Below are 7,993 nucleotides of genomic sequence, written 5' to 3'. Positions count from 1 at the left end.
GATAGGTTCACCTTAGTCAACATCATCCATGTACATCCACCTTCTTAATCTATCCATGTGATTGGTTGACTCCGGTTTATGATGTCCAGAAACTATCTGAGTAGAGCTCTATCACTTTATATGAATTTTAGTATGCTTGAGTGAAAACTCGTGTACATCAATTCGAATTTCGCATCAGGGTACTTCCTCCAATAATCAATAAGTATGCCAAACAAGGAGGTTCTTTAGTGCTTTCCGAGGTTCTGCGTAGATAGCTAGGGTCTGGAGTAAAGATTTTGTGGGTATATCTCTGGTAAGCCCTCCCGAGACTATAACTCGGCCACTAGGGCCACCTAGGGGTTTAAAGGCTTATTGCATACGCTAAATTCAATCGACGATGCCTGCGACAGTGAGTTAGGATTTTATTTTGTAGTTTTGATTTGCTCGGGACTAGCAAATAACAAGTTTGGGGGTATTTGATAGACACATTTATGTGTCTAATATATCTCATTTGTATATATTATGAGTGCTCGATTTTGTACTTATTATGGTCTTTTATGCTTTTGTAGGTGTTTTTGGATAAATAAGGCTTTGCGGCAAAATTGGCTAAAAATGTGGCCCTTGGATTGTCGTTGATAGTGTACCGGAAATACCCCGGAGGAACCCTGAAAAAGTGCAGAAAACATCCCAGAAGAATTGCTAAAGGCACCCCTAATTTGGATAAGGGACATCCCATTTCAGGGCATGTACTAAAGGGACACCGGAACTGGATAGGGGGAGGTCATCTTCAAAATTCAAAACAGAAATTGGCGGGAAGAATTGGCTGCAGCGACAACAGTTTTGGAGTTGAATTCTTAGCGAGTTCTGAGGAGATTAAACGGGTGTATTTGGTACCTACGGACTCTAGAAGACATAACAGGCCTAATGCAATCGTCTAGACCCATCCCATTGGGATGGATAAGTCGGAATAATTGATCAAAGTCCCAACAGGATACGACTTCTCTGTTTAGGGTTTGGGATTGGTCAGAGAGATTTATGGGATATTCTTGCGTGGATATATACCAATTCAGTTCATTCCAAGTCAGAGAATAGTTTGGATACGAGAGAATAGCCAACAGAACCACGTGAATCAACAGGAAATTGATTTTTCTCCAAACTGCCCGAGAAGAATAATGAGATTATTCTCAGATTTGATCGAGTTTCTAGGGAGTTGGATAGCTATAAATAGCTGTGTTTTCATCATAGAAAAGTTTTGGAGAGAGTTTAGAGGTCAGGAGAGACGAGAGAATCGAGTTACAGAGAGATATTGTTGCTGCTGCTGCCGCCATTGAAGACCTTCAAGAACACGAAGAACAGACAAGCTAAGGCAGTCGTTTTTCAACAGTCTTAAAAGAGAAACAGAGTGTCGTTGTTTTACAGCAACAAAAATATATCGTTTACATCTACACTTATCTTTGTAACAGTGACGCTGTAACACCATTACAGCGTTGCAAACTTCTTTTTACACTATTTCATCAATAAAAACACCTATTAAGTCATGAACACATCTTTTGATTATGTTTTTGGGATGAGGAGCTAAACCTATTAGTCGAGGCAACGGAGGAAGCCATTGTCCCAGATTAATTGGTATAATTCTATTTTTATTATTTATTTGCAATATTTTTTATATGATTATTTGCATGGAATTGAAATAGATAAATTGATTTTTATTGAGTAGTTGTGAATTATTTTGATGAAGCATGCTGGGTTTTTTTAAAACTTTTGATGTTTCATACTCTGTGATTACAATTATTACTTCAAAAATTTATTATAGGCAAATATTAGAATCACTTGAAAAGGAAAAAATTGCATGAATATTGAATAGAATTTATCATTTAATGGGACAATGGTGGAATCCAGAGTCTTGGTATTTTTCTCTATAACTTTGAACAACTTTATTTAATTGTCTAGTTTAATTTAAATCTAAAATTTTTTTCTTCACAAGTCTGAAAAGAACCTTTTTACCACTACTACAATCACTATTTGAAATCCATCATCATTATTGTGATTACAATAACTATGTCCAACGTTTTCATCTTCATTGTTTTTAGGTTTATTTGTTTAAATTCTAAAGTTGTTTGGAAGATGATTTTTGCAGTATTAATCTTTATGGTTTTATATATTGCAATGTGTTATAGGATATGTGTGTTTGCGTCCGTGAACTATGCTTGTCCCATACTTTGTCAAAAGTTAAGTCTTTCACATGTCGATATGCAAGTATTGATAAAAGAATGAATGAACTTTTGACATTACAAAAGTTTTTAAGCCCATTGAATGTCATTATGCAAATATTTATGGAAGATAGGATGAACTTTTGTTTACGAGGATTATGTCTATTGTATGTCATTGTGCAAATAGTGATGGAAAATAAAATGAATCATTGTTTATTCCGCAGTATTGTTCTTCCCTGATCCATATTTTTATGTATATAATGTGCGACTAGTTCTCTTATGTTGAGCATTTCCGATTAAATTAATCATGGGTTTTCTTGTGGTTAATTTAATTGAGTATTTTGGATTCAAATTCATATTCATATATGATTTGTTATGTTCTTCTTTTCTTGTGAGAGTAAGGTCGTTCTTGTTGTTTTTTTGGGAATGACATTTTATGGGGGGAGTTCTTAATTGAACTTGTGCTTAATTGCCAAATCTTTGTGGGCAGTGCGGTTGTGGAATATTATAGGGGTTATCTTATATCTTTATAAACTCCTTGATGAATGCATTTAGCTTCGGCTATATGATGGCATCTAAAAAGTTTATATGTGCTTTCTTTTGGTCATGAAATGTCTCTATGGAAATTTCATTAGGATCCCACTAGCTTTCGTACCTTTGCCAATTTTATTGACAAAAAGGGGGAGAATTAATGTGTAGTTCACACTACAAATACATATGGTTTTCGGATCATTATGTAAGGGGGAGTGGTTTCCATGTGAGATGGAGTATTGACTAAGGGGGAGTGATACATATCACCATAGTATTGTTGTCGAATTTGTGATACAATTTAACTTTGATACTGTGTAATAATACTATGACACTGTGTAATAATGATCGAGAACTCTTGTTTTCTCATTGTTATAGCTACGGATTTTCAACAACGATGATGCTAAACTTACAACCTTTGGAATCATTTGAGTACTTGGAAGTGACGAAGATTTCGAGTAATGTTGAAGAACCAAGGAGATCATGCATGTGGAAGAGAACCTACAAAAGTTTATTTGTTTATTTTGTATTCCATATGTATTGATAGTTTTGTCACTAAAATTGACAAAGGGGGAGCTTGTTAGAGCACTGCTCGGTCGAAATCGCAAGCGTTGCTATCTCAAGCTTGTTGTCAAGTTTAGTTTAGTTGCCAAAACTATAAATCTTGATTTCTAGTATACTCATAGCTAAGTCTCGGACCATGGTAGAAAGTGTAGTTGAGCTTTAGACTCCATGGCTATCATCATACAAAGACGAAGAACTACTCAAGGAACTGGTGGAACTTCATCGACTAAAAGGTATGTGGAGACTTGAACTTATCTATCACTCAGAAGTCTATCTACTCTATCTCCTATCTTGAGACAAAAGTCGTATTGCTATATAGACTATGATTATACACATTTGCTATTTTGAGCCGAGTTTATCTCGCTTATCTGTTTCTCGAAATATGTGTTGGTAAGCTTTCACTTTGGCAAAGTTCATCTTTACTACTGACGAAAGTCATATTAGTTTCAATTACTTGAAAATCGCTTTGACGAAAAATAGCTTGTGAACAACAACTATATAACGTCCTATAAGAATGTTTCAATGATTGAAATGAGAGTTTAGAATATAACCTTGAAAGGATATAACACTGTGTGATAACTCATACGTGTGTAAGTCCTCATTCCTTGAACCAAAGTATGCGTACTTTGCTGCTCAGGAAAACCGGAACTGAAGTCCGCCTACCAGTACGCTCACTGTCGGAAGTTCACATCCCGTGAATTTCTGCTGGAGTTTGTGAACTGAAAATAAACTTATTCCGGTTACTTAAGTATGCGTACCAGTATGTGTACTTAAGTGGGTTATTTTCTAAAAACGATTATTCGTGAACTTAAATTTATATAAACTAAGGAATGTATACTTGCAAACCTTGGCTATAAAGTTCATGAACTGATTCGAGTGAATCAAATCGTTTTTGCTTCAACTGTGTCTTGTATACTTCTATGAGATCTAAGCAATTGATCAACTCTCTAATTAATTCTCTTGAGTCATTTGAACTAGTTATGGTTAAGATGAATATGGTTGATATGAAAGTGCTCATATGGCCAACCATTTGGTTAACTACTGTTGAACCAACTAAGTGTACATGTTTGGGTACAGTTATACAAACCTAAATAAACGTGCATTTTGTTTGTGTGTAACAAGCTAAGTTCGATCTAACCGTTGAAAGATATTAGCTTGAATCTAAGAAGGTTTTCATCTAACGGTGAATATTGAATGCTTTGTTACCATGGTAACTTAGACTGGAAACCCTGAATTGAAATACTATATAAAGGAGAACTTTAGCAACTGGGAAACGTAATCCCCACACATTCTGTGTGATACTAGTTGTATTATCTAGAGTCGATTCTCCTTTAACCTTAAGTTTCTATCGAGACCCTGTAGGTTAACGACTTTAAGACTTCATTGAGATTGTGAAGCCAGACCCAACTATCTTATATGTAGTTGCGTGATCTGATCTTGTTGTTTCTATTGTATTAAGTACAATCGTAAGATTGGCTTAAGCTTGATTTCTACGATAGGCAAGATATAAAAGAAGTCACAAACATCTTCGTCTCATCGTTTGTGATTCCGCAATATCTTCTTTCATTAGTCGATTAAGATTATTGTGAGGTGATTGATAATTCTAGGCTGTTCTTCGGGAATATAAGTCCGGGTTATCAATTGGTTGTTGTTCACCTTGATTTATCAAAAGACGAAACAAAAACTCGTAGGTATTTCTGTGGGAGACAGATTTTTCTATTACCGTAGACTTTTTTGTGTGATACATATTTGTTTATTAAAGTCTTCGACTTTGGGTCATAGCAACTCTTAGTTGTGGATGAGATCAGCTAAGGGAATCAAGTGCGTAGTATCCTGCCGGGATCAGAGACATAAGGAGCGCAACTGTACTTTGGATCAGTGTGAGATTGATTGGGTTTCAACTACAGTCCAGACTGAAGTTAGTTTGTAGTAGGCTAGTGTCTGTAGCGGCTTAATACAATTGATGTTCAATCTGGACTAGGTCCCAGGGTTTTTCTGCATTTGCGATTTCCTCGTTAACAAAACTTCTGGTGTCTGTGTTGTTTCTTTTCCGCATTATATTTTGTTATAATATTGAAATATCACAGGTTGTGCGTTGAATCGATCAATTGGGAAATCCAACCTTTGGTTGTTGATTGAACTTGATCGATCCTTGAACATTGATCCTTGGTACCGTTCAAGTGATTTCTCTTGTATTCAATTAGACTCGCAAATTTCTATTTGCTTGAGTAAGTATTGAATCGAGAAAGTGAGATAGAACTCTTTGATATACTTTTATTAAGATTGTATTTGACTGTATAGTTGATTCTCTTAAAAGTATATTGGAGTTTGTCCATGCAAATTGCTAAGCGAAATATTGGGTGTGGTTGTTAGACCCCTGCTTTTTCAGGACGTCCCCCAACAGGGTATTGCCATTTTAAAGTTTTACCAATTTTCTTTAATATTTGCTTGGAAAATTATAACTTAGATAGTTGATTTGATTAACTATGCTTCATGTTTGATACTACGTGCTTGGATTAGATTCTTTGATGGTATATGCCTGTAGACTGAGATTTGATTCTTTGAAACTATATTTTGGTTAGATTACTCCATTGTTTGTTTATGCTTTTTAATTGATATTTGATGGTACATGCTTTGTTCTTGATAGATAAATCTTTCAAACTATCAACTTAAAAGGGAAGGAAATTGCATCGGTGAAACAATAATAATTTGGTTTATACTAAAATATCTTCTGACACATGAGATTCATTTTAATATTTTATTGAGTAGTGCATGATAATTTATTTTGGAGATTATCAGGGTTTACATGATTAGATTAGTGGAAGCTTCATACCATGATTACCAACTCCGACGTTGTATATTTTAGTTTATTTTAATTTTTATTATTTTTCTTACTTGAATTCTAAAAATCCAAAAATTTCAACCTTGGTTAGTTCATAAGGAATTATTAGTTACAGTGTTTTTCACGTTCCCTGTGGGTTCGACATGCACTTATAGTTGTCTACATAGTAGGCGCAGTGCAATTGCGGTTATCATTCACATAAGTAAAAATCCTATCAGGTGCCCTGAGGGTGCCTTTTCCCAAAGTGTGAGTGCCTTTAATAGTTTTTCCGGATGCCTTTAACACTTTTCCGAGCTAATTTTTTCATAAAATTTATTTTTCAACAAACACATAAAACAACCTAATAAGTACACAATTGAGTGCTAACAAAATAAAGAATTGAGATCAAATTAGACACAAAAATGTGTTTATCACTCATTGACTAAATTCACTGGTTTGATAGGGTCTTTTTAACAGGTCACACTGTCCATAACAGATTTACAACCACCTTTACGGGTGAAAGACTCTAATGCACCTCAAGGTTGAGGTATCTGGCTAGGAATTCATAAACAAAAAGCAATAGTGCAGGTCATCACTACCAAGAAGTTGCAAAATGCAGTCAAGTTATGGTGGGATAAATGGAGAGGAGATCAATCCCTCAAGCTTTCTTATCCAAATATCTTCAAACTTTTTACACTGAAAAATGGGTTAATAAAAGATATGATAGAAAATGGGGACTCGAATCTCTTATTAAGAAGGAATTTGACCGCTGTTGAAATTCCAGAAATGCTTGAGATGTTTGAAACTTTGGAAGTGCCTCCAGTGTTAAGTGATGAAGCAAAAGATGTAGTTCTTGTTAGGGATGTAAATAATACCCGAAAATACTCGGCCTGCCTGTATCCGCCCGAGCCCGCCTGTACCCGAAGTAGCCCAAAGCCTGTTATGGCCCGTCATGGACCACCCGGCCTGGCCTGGATTAATTTATTGGGCGGTCTCGGACTTTGCGATTAATTATGATGCCCGACCTGATATCCGGCCTGGTGCCCGGCCTGAAAGCCTTCTATGTGCCATTAATCATTTAGTATCCTCTTAAAAGACTTAAAAGTTACAATTTTATAATTGTCAATTTTGTGTCAAGAAAAATAAAATATATAATTGCTTTTTTACTTATAATTAACCTCTTCAAAACATTAATGGTAATATATTTTCTTATTAGAAAGTTTATTGTACTCTAATTAATTATTTATTATAGGCTAAAATTAAATATTTGTCAGTGTAATTTAAATATAAAATAATACTATCACTTATGATATGCGATGTTGGAAAGGAAAGGATATTGTATTTAATACCGTTCATTTGAAAATTTAAACTTAAAAAAAAAAAATCAAAATAGTGGCCTGTCCGGCCCGATCTGGCCTGCCCGTATAAAAAGCGGGCTTTGGGCGGTCTTTGGGTAGCAAATTATCTACTTGTACCCGGCCTGTCCGGCCTGAATTTGTTTACGGGCTCACAAATATTAATCCTGGCCTGCCCGGCCTGTCTTAGTTTTTGGGTCGGGCGGCCCGGCCTGCCCGAATTTACACCCCTAGTTCTTGTACTCTAACGTGTGGTTTTATTGCAAAAAAAATGTTATGCATGGTCGGTGGAGCAGCCTCCTATCACCAATAAGGTACCATTCTCATGCATTTGGGCACAACGTATCCCTCCAAAGGTTCAGTTCTTCTTATGGTCAGCTGCACAGAACACCATCCCAACAATTGATAACCTAAACAGAAAGGGCTGCCAAATACAAGATACATGTGTGCTTTATGTAATTCTCATGAGGAATCTGTGAATCATCTTCTCTTACATTGATTATGTACACAAGGTTTGGTTCGGGGGGGGGGGGGGG

This window comes from Papaver somniferum, chromosome 4 (genome assembly GCF_003573695.1).
Source record: "Papaver somniferum cultivar HN1 chromosome 4, ASM357369v1, whole genome shotgun sequence".
Taxonomy (NCBI): domain Eukaryota; kingdom Viridiplantae; phylum Streptophyta; class Magnoliopsida; order Ranunculales; family Papaveraceae; genus Papaver; species Papaver somniferum.
This window is presented reverse-complemented; position numbering follows the sequence as displayed.